This window comes from Scylla paramamosain, chromosome 26 (assembly GCF_035594125.1).
Source record: "Scylla paramamosain isolate STU-SP2022 chromosome 26, ASM3559412v1, whole genome shotgun sequence".
NCBI lineage: Eukaryota > Metazoa > Arthropoda > Malacostraca > Decapoda > Portunidae > Scylla > Scylla paramamosain.
In genome coordinates, this window is record NC_087176.1 from 21,211,591 (window position 1) to 21,226,159 (window position 14,569).

General features: G+C 41.4%; 1 long non-coding RNA gene across 7 annotated transcripts in view; it reads right to left on the minus strand.

Moving 5' to 3' along the window:
* Positions 1 to 8,893, minus strand: part of LOC135113821 (uncharacterized) — a 117,774-nt gene extending 108,881 nt beyond the window's left edge. For 2 of the 7 annotated variants that reach the window (XR_010275075.1, XR_010275074.1), the window contains exon 1: positions 7,504 to 8,317. This is a non-coding gene — a long non-coding RNA (uncharacterized LOC135113821). Of the gene's footprint in view, positions 1 to 7,503; positions 8,667 to 8,686 lie in introns of those variants that run through there. The other 5 variants (XR_010275076.1, XR_010275071.1, XR_010275072.1 and 2 more) reach the window with 4 other exon arrangements.
* Between the last annotated feature and the right edge of the window lie 5,676 nt (positions 8,894 to 14,569).

The following is a 14,569-nucleotide window of genomic DNA, read 5'->3' on the forward strand; positions in this document are numbered from 1 at the left end:
GCACGAGACATAATTGGGTTGACTGACACCTGGAACTTTTGCCTTCATAGTTATAACAACACATCAGTTTCCTCCTCCTCCTACACACACATATAAAACACACACACAAACACACAAACACACACACAGAGGCATGTTATAGGGAAAAAAAAATCTTATGCAGGACTAGCAAGACGGGAGAGAGAGAGAGAGAGAGAGAGAGAGAGAGAGAGAGAGAGAGAGAGAGAGAGAGAGAGAGAGAGAGAGAGAGAGAGAGATGGGAGGGGAGGGGAGGGACAGATAGGCACGTGTTGATAGATAAAATATAGACAGGCATGCAGGTAGGCAGGCAGGCAGGCAGGCAGACAGACAGACAGACAGACAGACAAGCAGACAAGACACGCAAGAGATTCATAGATAGAAAGATGGACACACATAAACATGCTCAAACAAACAGACAAGGCAGGCAGAGCAGGTGGACAATTACACAAACAGGCACATCAGTATTATTTCCCCTTTCAAAAAATTGTTTCTCTAGTGAAAGACAAGTTAAAAATAAACAAGTGTAGTACTAATTATGTTTCTCGTAGGTCATTAAGTTGCATTTATTGGCGGCACGGAATGAGGGAAGTAATTTTTGCAGCAGCAGTGTGTGCAGGCAATGGAGCAGCGGGACGTGGCATGGCGGTGAAAGGCATCTGTTGCACGCCACATGGAGCTTCCCACACCGACTGAATGCTAGCGACGAGCAAAGCGAGAGGGTTTGCTTGGATATTTCAGAGATTTTGAGCAGATATCAAGGTATATAAATGTCTAGTAAAACCAAGGTAAGATATCCAGCAAGTTGTGTGTTTGTTATTGGTTTTAACAGGGAAAAACTTGGCAAATTATATTCTTCTTGAGACGCACGTGTCTTACTCTTAGGTTGTATTCCTGTCATTAAAAACAAGCTAAAGAGACCACTGCTTGACATCTTCACTGTGTCTGTATATGCTCAAGGGAAAGCTGAGCATCTATTGTATATATTCATAACGTGCAAGTGCTCAAAGAATGCATGACAGTGTTGTCAAGGCTGTGGTTTGCTGCAGTAACTGCGACCCAATATTACATTAGTTTTGCCATTATTTTTTGTTTATAATCCGGATTTGATGTTAAACGTTTTACTATTACGTGTTTCAGAAAATTTTAGTTATGAATTACGTGTTTGAGAAAATTTTAGTTATGAATTACGCGTTTCAGAAAATTTTAGTTATGAATTACGTGTTTGAGAAAATTTTAGTTATGAATTACGCGTTTCAGAAAATTTTAGTTATGAATTACGCGTTTCAGAAAATTTTAGTTATGAATTACGCGTTTCAGAAAATCTTATTAATTATGAAAACAAGATAGGAGAAAAGAAAATGTTTTAGTGTTTTACAGGCATCCGAGAATAGCAAGAAAAATGTTTTGTCCTCATGTCTATCGTGGAGTAGCATGACTATATTTTTGGGACATTCTCTTATGTCTGTAAAATACTATCACTTTTTTTTATATGAAGAAAATTTTCTCCAAGAACAAGGAAATATTTATCAAAGGCTTGATTATAAACAAAGGTGATCACAATATTTTGTATGGCTCATAATCGTGTTCTTTTTACGGTTGTGTGATTCTCGCTTTATGATTTCTCCAAAATATAAACGTTTTCTAAGGTTTAGATTCTGCAGAAAGACACACACATAAATACAGACAACCAGAAAGACAGAATCAGACATACAGAAAGAGAGGCAGAGTGCATTTTCACACTTGTACACAACCCTTCACCTTTATTATCTACATCTTTTGCCTTTAGATCCGTGCAGCTTATCACAAATACCCTCGTTAGAGCCAGCAAATCTACATGAAATGTATTCTTCCTTAACGTTTCTTCGTGTATTTCCTAATCTTTTTTTTATTTTTTTTACGAGACTGACGTGAATAAAGAAAAGAGAAACACATCAATTTTCAATCCTGATTCAATATCAATTAACGAAGTTATTATTATTATTATTATTAAACCTAACGGAGAAGGCAGAGTGGGACGAGCGCAAGCGCTGTAAGTTGCCAGATGACAACCCCCACCCACCTTGACCGTAGAAAGAAGAAAGGAAAAGCAATTAGCACAATAGTAGGATGAAATCAGAGCAGGAGGAGAAAATAGGTTAAACAATTATAAAGAACGCCTCAACGAACTGAGAATTATTAAAACTCACAAAAAAATTCAACAAAAAAAATCAACAATTCTGACTTATTTAATATATGTCAGACAACACGAGTAAATGTAGTATAACTACTTAAAACTTGATGGTATAAAATCACAGGTATAGTTACATAATTTATCACAGGTATAGCTGCAAAAGCAACCAGAGTTTAATTGACTAGACTCTTCAAGATTTTGTTCGAAGCAGACTTGAATTTTTGCACATCACTCGCAGTGCATGTGCCCTCGTCAAGCATGTTCCAAAGTCTTACAGCACAAGGAACAAAGCTTCGCTGAAACTGACTGGTGTGACACCTAACCTGCTGTAAGCAGCGCGCATGTGAATTTGACGCAAGTCGAGTGTTTCTGGTGGGCACAAATGCATTTGGGATGGAGGCATTCAGCGGGTGAAGCTGGTTGGCATGGATCTTATATAGCATGCAGACACTGCTGACATTGCGTCGGTGACCAAGATCCCAAGCTGCTTCGCCACCACAGAGGAACCTAGCGGAGGAGACAACTCTGTCAATGAGACGGAGGTGGGACACAGCTGTGGAAGACCACACAGGAGCACAATACTCCAGCAGTGGAAGAATAAAACACCGGAAGCAGCTGGCAGAGATAGACTGGTCACCAAAAATCCGGTAAGCCTTCCTCACAACGCCAAGCTTTTGCGAGGCAGAACTGACAAGACGCCTGATGTGCCGTTCAAAAGACAGTTTTGAGTCGAATCTGACACCCAAAATATCAAGCTCATCACATACTGTCAGAGGCGCGCCATCAACAAGCAGAGGGCCGTGAAGGGGATTTAGCGTGCGAGAGCGTGAAATACACAAGCATTTTGATTTTGATGCATTCAGTTTCATGTTCCAGGTGCGACACCAGTCAGATATACGTCTGAGATCCTCATTCAGGGATGTACTAACATCAAGACGTGAATTCGGTGACTCAACAGTAGCAACAAGTGTCACATCATCTGCATATCCGTAAATAGGATTGCTAGTGATTTGTAGTAGATCGGAAGTGTAGACATTGAACAGCAGAGGTCCCAGTACGCTACCCTGGGGAACAGAGTGGACGCTGTACCAGTCACTGTAGCAACTATCAACGCACACACGGTGGGTGCGGTGGGTCAAAAATTGAGTCAAGATGGACAGTACCGGGCCACCGACACCAAAAGATTGCAGCTTCCTGAGAAGACCGGCATGGTTGACTCGGTCAAAAGCTGCAGAGAAATCAAGTTGGACTACCCTGGCTTCATGCCCACAGTCAAGAGCTTGCTGAATCTTATGAGAGATAGTGAGTAGCGCATCCGTAGTCCCTAGGTTCTTCCGATAAGCAAACTGATTAGCTGGTATCAAATGAGAGTGTTCAAGGTAACGAGAGAGACGACCAGAAATAACATGTTCAAAGATCTTAGAAAGTAACGGCGTGATAGAGATTGGTCTATAGTTGCTGGCATCAGATGATGGAGAGCCTTTAGGGATCGCTGTGATGTTCGCATTTCTCCAGCACATGGGGAAACTACCGGTCAGGATTAGGCGTCTGAAGACTGCACTCAGTTTGGGAGCAAGAACTGCAGCTGTTTCCTTCAGAAACATAGGAAACATCCCAAGTGGATCCGTGCCGCCATGGGAGTCGAGTGCTAAAAGTAGTCTCATGACTTCCTTAGACCTAAAAGCCAGTTTTGTCAAGACTGGCATGGCAGGAGGCAACTCGCTGGTGGGGGCTAGAGCTCGACAGAGCTTGGAGTCAAAGTGTTTCATCAGCAGATCAGCTTTGCCTTTTGGACTTGTGATCAGCTGTCCAGTATCAGAAAGCAGAGCAGGGAGAGATGGTCGCAAACCAAAGACAACTGACTTCAGCGTGGACCACCACTTGTGCGGGTCAGATGCAGTGGATAGTTTTTCTTTCGCAGAGGTAAAATATTCGCTCTCAGCAGTCCTGTAGACTGCCGCACAGGAAGCTCTGGCAACAGTGCACGCATCCCAAGTTTCACGTGTCCTTAAGTGTGACCACCTGCGATAAGCCGCTTGCTTAGTGTCTCTAGCAGTACGACAATCAATGTTGAACCAGGCCTTGTCGTTGGAGCGCAAACAAACTTTCTTTACAGGAACCCTCCGAGAGATAATACGCTTCAGTTCCTCATTCAATGCTGAGACAGGATCAGGGTTGCTCAAGACCGGTCCTAGACGAATACGAGAAACGTCTTCTCTGACAGAGCTCCAATTAACGCGCCCCTTCAAGAAGACCTCTTTGGTGACTGTGTATGCAGGAATATTTTGTCTCAAGTTAAGTTAAATACTAATCGCAGAGTGATCTGATGTGCCAAGAGTTGCCATAGTGGTTACCTTGACTGTCTCTGGTACGTCGGTAAAGACAAGATCAAGCCGATTGCCAGCCAGATGTGTTGGACCCACAACTAACTGAGAACATCCAGAGACATTCGCAAAATCAAGAGCAGCACGACCATGGGAGTCAGTTGGAGAAACTGATTCAAGCCATTCACGGTGATGGGCATTATAATCACCAGCAAAAACAAAGGCTGCCTTTCGGTCCTCATCTTGAATCATTGCCATTGCCATTAACAAGCAGTCAAAGATAGTATCGTCACTGTCAGGGTTTCGGTAAGAGCCAAGGATGTAAAAATTCTGGAGCTGCGCACATACACGAATGACGACAGTTTCATGACAGGTACACTCGTATTTCGTTTTCCGATAAGCTGAGAAGCCTTCGCGAATGTGAACCGACATGCCACGTCTCCTTTTACCACGTCTCCTTACAAACCAATGCACAATTCAAGCACATCTCCATTCAAACAGGTGTCGAAGGAGAAAAACTCACTCACTCACTCACTCACTCATACACCAACCCATCCATCCCGTCCCTCACTCATTCACTCATTCATTAACCCATCCATTCTTTCCCTAACTCACTCACTCACTCACTAACTCACTCGCCAGTCTATCCATCCCTTCCCTCACTCACTCATTCCCTCACTCACTCATTCACTCGCCAGTCCATCCATCCCTTCCCTAACTCACTCACTCACTCACTCATTCACTTGCCAGTCCATCCATCCCTTCCCTCACTCACTCATTCCCTCACTCACTCATTCACTCGCCAGTCCATCCATCCCTTCCCTCACTCACTCATTCCCTCACTCACTCACTCGCCAGTCCATCCATCCCTTCCCTCAATTATTCACTCAGTCACTCACTCGCCAGTCCATCCATCCCTTCCCTCAATTATTCACTCAGTCACTCACTCGCCAGTCCATCCATCCCTTCCCTAACTCACTCATACACTCACTCACTCATTCACTAATCCATCCATACCTTCCCTCTCCGTTTACATAAAGAAGGCACAACCAACACGTGACTTTATCGCCAAGCTGAGCGCTATCGCCACCTCGCCTCTCACTCGCTCAATGACGGGACAATAAACAAGGGAAAAAGCGTAAAGTGACGGAAATTGCAGAGGAAATTACACTCATAACTCAGGGTTCACGATACTCAGCCCCGCATCAGACACACAGATACTCAGACGCACGCAGAGATAGGGAGGGGATATCACGAATGTGAAAGGAAAGGATAAGCAGGTGCAGCTCACTCGCTCACTCACGCTCTCTCTCTCTCTCTCTCTCTCTCTCTCTCTCTCTCTCTCTCTCTCTCTCTCTGGGTAGAAAGAAGAACGTAAGCAGGATCGTGAACCAAAAGTGTACAGTGTTTTCTTTTTTTTCTATTATTCTTCTTCTCGAAGCGTTTTCAATAAGCGAATAATTTTGCACACGTGTGAAGGAAACGCTGTTTTATTTTCTCTTAAACAAATTCCAGTTGTTTTACTTGCTTTCCCCAGAGAGAGAGAGAGAGAGAGAGAGAGAGAGAGAGAGAGAGAGAGAGAGAGAGAGAGAGAGAGAGAGAGACTTATGGAGCTTGGTAGAACGAGAAAGGAGTATAATAAATAAGTCATCAATATAAGCGTAAGTTCAGAGAGTACTGCAACTAGAGAGAGAGAGAGAGAGAGAGAGAGAGAGAGAGAGAGAGAGTACAGAACTACATAGTTACTAGATCGACGGAAGCAGACTAATGGACCATAAAACACATTGAAAGACCGATAAGTAGCCCCATAAATTGTCACTCCCAGTCTTGCTCGCGCTCTCTCTCTCTCTCTCTCTCTCTCTCTCTCTCTCTCTCTCTCTCTTTCACGATTTCCTCATATAAGTACATCCGTGCGGTGGAACAAACACGCGAAGGAAAAGTGTCTCTGTGTCCCCGGAGTCGTGGTGGTGGAGGGCGAGGTTGTAAGGCGACACCTTAAGAATGCAGGAATCCACAAACCAGCAGTGTTATGAGGCGGCGGCGAGGCACCGCGTGGCATGGACGGCGGCAGTCGAGAGGGAGCACGGAGACATACATCCCTGGCTGCCCTCGTCATTGTGATTTCCTAGTGGGACTGGTGGTGCTGGTGGTGGTGGTGGTTGTAGTAGTACTTGTAGTAGTAGTAGTAGTAGTAGTAGTAGAAGTAGCAAGTAGTAGTAGTAGTAGTAGTAGAAGTAGCAAGTAGTAAAAGTAGCAAGTAGTAAAAGTAGCAAGTAGTAGTAGTAGTAGTAGTAGTAGTAGTAGTAGTAGTAGTAGTAGTAGTAGTAGTAGTAGTAGTAGTAGTAGTAGTAGCAGTAGTAGTAGTGGTAGTAGTAGTAGCATGAAGTATTAGTAGTAGCAGTAAATAATAGTAGTAGTAGCATCAAGTAGTAGTGTAGGATGACCAATGATAAACCGGGCAGGGCGTCTGAACTTTAATTCCCAAAGCGTTTCAAGCTGCAAGTGCCAGTTGGAATAATTTCCCCAGCAAACCACCTGGTGCTGACATGTGCCTCGTATCGTGAGCAGCTGGCAACGAAACACAACACAAAATATTTCAAGGAACACACTACAAGTGACAGACAGCTATCATGAATCACACAGAATGAAAACAATTGACCCTGAACTTCATCAAAGACATTCACAAAACAAAGTAACTTAGGCGGTACCTCCCGTCACTGGACACCCACATTGCATCCTAAACCTTCCCAGCTTGGAAGGACACCACAGGAACCTGGCGCACCCCGCACAACCCCTGGTAATTCACATGTGTCGGGTCGCCGGCATTGCACCACCTACTCCCTGCACCGTAGCCACGTCACCACATAAATCCTGCACAGCTATGCACCGTATGGAGGCAATCCACACATTTTCCCAGAACCATACCCACATCTAACAACACACATAATAATCACAGTCAAATAGAGACATTTATAGTGCTTAACATACCTTCAAAGGCCAACACAGGGCCCAGGTGCACCCCACACAACCAACACCACCCTGGTGTTGACACAGCCCTGGTCACGTCACCACTGGCCACCCAGAACGCACTTGATAACACCTCACTTCCCTATAATTATATACTAAGCCTCACCTAAGTAATATGCAAAAGGCACACAAAAATAAATATTCATAATATGATCTACAAATATACATACAAAAATGCATAAAACAAGAAAAACATGGCAATACACAGGACCGTCCCGAAACCCGGGCGAATACGAACAACCACGACTCCCGTCAGGTACTCAAGACATCGTGATTCATGACACAATACCCAATTATAAAACAAACGAATTTTCTCCTGAATGGTATATATATATTTTTTTCCTAATAAATTAAAGGCACCCGTACATATTCAAGATTACATCATATTTTGTGTTAACTTCATACGCACTGATCATATCACTCTCTCATATCAAAACATATAATTTTTGTTCTGGTCTGTATTAAAACTCCGTTGTCAGTTTCTGAAGGTGTACATGATCCATACAGCAGACAATTCTTATCATATTCTCACATGCATGTGTGTATATACCATTACGGGGAAATATTAAGAAGAATCGTGCAGCCCTCTCTCCTATTTTTTTTTTTTTTTTTCGGTTCGTGTCCCCTACAGTGAAGGGAAGCTGGTGGGAAGGCGGGGTTTTCGGTTCGTGTCCCCTACAGTGAAGGGAAGCTGGTGGGAAGGCGGGGTTTTCGGGTGTGGAAAGGTAATATAGAGCCAATTATCGCCTCTTACCACTAAAAATAAATAGGGAGCTGCACTACTGTTGCTGTTCATGTTGTTGTGATGGCCGCTGTGTTCTTGCTCTTGCTGCTACCATTCTAACTAAACTTAATTATACCTAATCTAACCTAACTAAACCGGTAAATATGAAATAGAGCAGCACCAGCAGCAGTAGCAGTAGTGCAGCTCCCTGTTTAGTTTTGGTGGTGAGAGGCGGTATTTGGCTCTATTTTAGCTTTTTCCACCCGAAACCCCGCTTTCCCTCCAGCTACCCAACATTGTGAGGGGTGAGAGCACAAAAAAATAGGAAATAGGGCCGCACGACTCTTCTTAATATTTAGCCACATACGTACATGAGATGTCTTGTTGCAGCAATGTTAAAGAAATCGTAGGCACAAATACCTTAGCGGATCCAGTGGAGAACGTATAAGCTTACCCCAGTGAGACACTCACTGTACAGGAGGGCAGCCAAACAGGAACTGCCGCTGGAAACTTGGAAAACCTCACTTTCATATGAAACAATCCATGAAACCTTGAACGAAGCCCCAAACAGATCGATACGCATATCTTCACTAACGGATTTCACACAACTTTCATCAAAGTAGCATGCAAGTATTTTTTTTTCACACTTAAAATTACATAAATCTCCCTGGAACTGTAGTGTTTTGTCTTCAGCTCATACTGCCTAGTAGCGACTCTGCCCGTCACACTGTCACTGGTGCGACTACAAAGGAGAGAAAATGACAGCTGGTCTCACACTCTCACACACACGCACACACACACGCATATCTGCTTCCTTCTGTGTGTGTGTGTGTGTGTGTGTGTGTAAGAGAGTTTGGCAGCTCTCTCCAAACTGATGGCGCTGCATACATCATGAAGTTGAGATAAAATAGAGGAGAGATGACAGGTATTGGCGGCAGTGCTGAGATGCTGGGAGGAAACACTCTAGCTGACAAACTGTTACTTCATGCACAGACAGTGATAGTGTCTGGCATGGAGGCATACATTCCTCACTCATTTTCTTGTCCTAAACCTTCTAAACCTTGGTTAAACACAGCTTATTCTCGTGCTATACATGATAGAGAGGTGGCCCACAAAAGGTACTTAAGCCTTCCATCACCAGAATCTCATGCACTTTATATTTCTGCCCGGAACCATGCCAAGTATGTTCTCCAACTAGCCAAAAACTCCTTCATTAACAGAAAGTGTCAAATTTTTTTAAGATCTAACTCCCCTCATGACTTCTGGCATCTAGCCAAAATATCTCCAATACTTTCCTTCTTCTTCTTCCCCTCCTCTATTTCAACCAGATGGCACCACTGCTATCACATCTATTTCTAAAGCTGAACTCTTTGCTCAAACCTTTGATAAAAACTCTACCTTGAACGATTCTGGGCTTGTTCCTCCCTCTCCTCCACCCTCTGACTACTTCATGCCACCTATTAAAATTCTTCGCAATGATGTTTTCCATGCCCTCGCTGACCTAAACCCTCGGAAGGCTTATGGACCTGATGGGGTCCCTCCTATTGTTCTCCGAAACTGTGCCTCCGTGCTTGCACCTTGCATAGTCAAACTCTTTCAGCTCTGTCTGTCAACATCTACCTTTCCTTCTTGCTGGAAGTTTGCCTACATTCAACCTGTTCCTAAAAAGGGTGACCGTTCTAATCCCTCAAACTACCGTCCTATTGCTTTAATTTCCTGCCTATGTAAAGTTTTTGAATCTATCATCAACAGGAAGATTCTTAAACATCTATCACTTCACAACCTTCTATCTGATCGCCAGTATGGGTTCCGTCAAGGCCGCTCTACTGGTGATCTTCTGGCTTTCCTTACTGAGTCTTGGTCATCCTCTTTTAGAGATTTTAGTGAAACTTTTGCTGTTGCCTTGGATATATCAAAAGCTTTTGGTAGAGTCTGGCACAAAGCTTTGATTTTCCAAACTACCCTCCTACGGCTTCTATCCTTCTCTCTGTAACTTCATCTCAAGTTTCCTTTCTGACCGTTCTATTGTTACTGTGGTAGACGGTCACTGTTCTTCTCCTAAATCTATTAACAGTGGTGTTCCTCAGGGTTCTGTCCTGTCACCCACTCTCTTCTTATTATTCATTAATGATCTTCTAAACCAAACTTCTTGTCCTATCCACTCCTACGCTGATGATACCACCCTGCACTTTTCCACGTCTTTTCATAGACGTCCAAGCCTTCAGGAGGTAAACATTTCACGCAAGGAAGCCACAGAACGCTTGACTTCTGATCTTTCTAAAATTTCTGATTGGGGCAGAGCAAACTTGGTATTGTTCAATGTCTCAAAAACTCAATTACTCCATCTATCAACTCGACACAATCTTCCGGACAGATATCCCTTCTTCTTAAATGACACTCAACTGTCCCCCTTTTCTACACTGAACATCCTCGGTCTGTCCTTTACTTATAATCTGAATTGGAAACTTCACATATCATCTCTAGCTAAAACAGCCTCTATGAAGTTAGGTGTTCTGAGACGTCTCCGCCAGTTTTTTCTCACCTCCCCAGCTGCTAACTCTGTACAAGGGCCTTATCCGTCCATGTATGGAGTATGCTTCACATGTCTGGGGGGTTCCACTCATACTGCTCTTCTAGACAGGGTGGAATCACCGCCGCAATGTTGCATCTCTAGCTGTCTTCTACTGCTATTTTCATGCTAACTGCTCTTCTGATCTTGCTAACTGCATGCCTCCCCTCCTTCCGCGGCCTCGCTGCACAAGACTTTGTTCTTTCTCTCACTCCTATTTTGTCCACCTCTCTAACGCAAGAGTTAACCAGTATTCTCAATCATTCATCCCTTTCTCTGGTAAACTTTGGAACTCCCTGCCTGCTTCTGTGTTTCCACCTTCCTATGACTTGAATTCCTTCAAGAGGGAGGTTTCAAGACACTTAGGGCCGTAGTTTTAGAAAATTTGAGGGCCCTTACATGAGAAATTCGTAGTTTTAAATACCGATTCCTTTGATGAACCCTTACTTGCCACACTGTAAACCCTTAATATTATTGGAAATGTAAGGGTTAGTGACAAGGGTGTGGTAAGCATGCCTTACATGCTACCCTATAATGAAATAACCGATAAAATCATATAATTATCTTACAGATATAATCAGAAACGAATTAGCAAGTATTTTACAGCCTCTTTCTTGCTATAGTAACCAACAATTTAACCGTGAGGCAATTTTAGTGACTTTTAGAAACAGTAAGGATACGATAAAGAAAAAGCGTCAACAAACCCATACTCTGCTCTGCGGCGTGGTCTTCTCAGCTGACTGGTAAGTACCATCACTTATTAGTTCTTTTAACAGTAAATACAACTTAATATGATTTGTAATGGATACTAAGGAAAAAAAGGAAATAAAGTGGAGATAAAACAACTAATTTCGAGGTACTGATAACTAATTTATGTATCAAATGTGATGCATTTTCATTTCGAGATACTTTTCAATTCCGGGAACTTTATAATATATATATATATATACATATATATATATATATATATATATATATATATATATATATATATATATATATATATATATATATATATATATATATATATATATATATATATATATATATATATATATATATATATATATATATATATATATATATATATATATATAAAGCAAACACATACGTGACCACAATTCACTATCTCAAAAGAAATAAATAAATAAAAAGCATCATATTCCACCCAGATAAAAAATAGTCAATGCCTTGGAACCGTATTTATATAACAACTTAACCTAATGTAACTTAAGCGAACGTGAAATAGCTTTATTACCAAGTGAAATCAGCATATCGCCCTCCATATTCTCCAAGAATTTTTCAACCTGTCTAATGTTATGTTATGTGGTTTCTTATTGTCTGTCTTTATTCATTATAGATTTAACATGGAGAATGGTCATCAGTGGCTTCAGTTGCGAAATATGCGGAGGATGGAGGAGATGGTCAGAGTGAGGCTGAGAAGAGTGAGGCTAAGAAAAGTCATTCGGGATCGCAGCAATCCATTTGAAGACCTTGCTGAGGAAGAATTCCTCCAACGATTCAGACTGACCAAGGAGTGTGTGCTCTGTTGCAAAACGTCAGAGGACACCTTCCCATTGCTGCAGATGCAAGAGGTAGGTACCAGATGTGGAGTACATGTCATTGGTTTCCTGGTGGATGGGATCACTCTTCCAAGTTTGATATCAATGCAGTAGCTGGTACATATAAAATCCATTATTACTGGCAGAAGAGCCTGTCAAATGATATTCATTATTTTGTCAGGCCATACTTATCATTTACACACTTTTAACAATATACATTATTTAGTAACACTACATGTAATATAGTAGAATATGCATATTCATTTTTTTTTTTTTTTCATAAAAAATGGATGGTCCAGGATGCTTCTTTTTCTCTTCTGCGATACAGCATATATTCAAAGAATGTTTTGTGGTATACAGTTCAATAAAGTGCTATGGTGTTTAGTTTTATCTCAAAGCATAATGAACATAGAGAGACAGCTGTATTACATAATTGCCCTTTCATTTCCCATCAGGTTACCCAATACCACAGCATCTGCAACTCCTTATAACACTGAGATGTATGGCCACTGGTGGACACCAACTTACAATCAGTGACTGCTACCAAGTCTCTCAGACAAGTATTAGCAGGTGTATCAGGACAGTGACGCCCATTATTGCTCAGATGGCAAAGGACTATGTGAAGATGCCAACAGGTATGAATGCAATAAGAGTAATGGAAGGGTTTTTGGAGATTGCCAGAATGCCAGGAATTGTTGGTGCTATCGACTGCACAATCCACATTCACATTCTGCGACCAGCTTGTGAGAATCCAGAACTGTACCACAATAGAAAAGGTATCTTCTCCCTTAACTGTCAAGCTGTATGTGGACCAGATTTAACTTTTTTTAATATTGTTGCGAGATGGTGGGGTAGTGCCCATGACAGCAACATTTTTAACAACAGTTTGTTACGGCATGAATTTGAGCAAGGCATGCACAAGGGTAAGTTGTTAGGGGACATGGGTTACCCTTGCCGTAGTTATCTGTTTACTCCACTAATGAATCCCAGCAACCAAAGTGAAACAGCGTATAATAAGGCACACATTAAAACAAGAAATAAAATAGAATGTGCATTTGGTGTCTTAAAAAGATGCTTTAGTTGCTTGGGCAAGCGTCTTTACACGGCTTTAGACACCACAAAAAAACATTATTGTAGCAGCAGTTGTGCTACATATTTTTGCAATTCAGAGTAATGTGCCTCTCCCAAATCATCATCTTGAATCAGACGATGCAGATTCGGATGATTCAAATGCAGATGATCATGGTGTTGACCCAGAAACAGCCATTGCTAACAATAATGCAGCACAACAAGCTGAAAGGGCTAGATATATCAGAACATACTCGTACTTCTGATAACAGGATGGTTTGATTCTGCCACTCAAATATGGTATCTCCTCCATACTCTTGTATTAACCTCTTTCATTACTCCATCCATGTATCTGGTAAACACCCAAGCGGACAGACATCCTTATCTCACACATGCCACACTACCAAATATTACACCAGGTATTCAAGAGCATTCCCTCTAAACTATATGTGTACATATAACTGATTATAAGTGTTATCCAAAGTAGTATTCAAATATGTACGAATCTAAGGTATTTTTGCTATTTCTTTTTTTTTATGTGAACTGTTACTCAGAAAAATGTACTTGTAATTCCCATTTCTTACCTTGATGAGTTTGATTTTACTTTGTATACAATATGACTATAAACACTTTGTTATGAAAATACACTAGTTGCTATACAGTTATGGTAAATGACAACACTAAGTAAAAGATATTTTTCTCAAAAATATAATCACATATTTTATCACCATCGAATAGAGTAATCATATTTTACTGCAACAGAAAAGGAAAAATCAATTATATACTGTAGTTTTAGTGTGTGTGTGTGTGTGTGTGTTGTGTGTGTGTGTGTGTAGTAATAAAACTTCAGTGTTTAACTGTATAGTAATTTATTATCCAATGTAAATAAATATACATATTGAGAAAAAAACAAGATTTTAATGATCTTTACCTCTATTTATAAATCACAGTCATATATCACATGAATATGTCTTATTGAAAAAATGCTTTAATGATCACATCACTAATGAAGCACAGAGATTATCTAAGTGTTTGTACTAAATTGTGGGTGTAAAAAAGGAGACTAGTTATTAATGGCCATTGCCCTTATATAGTAATTATATA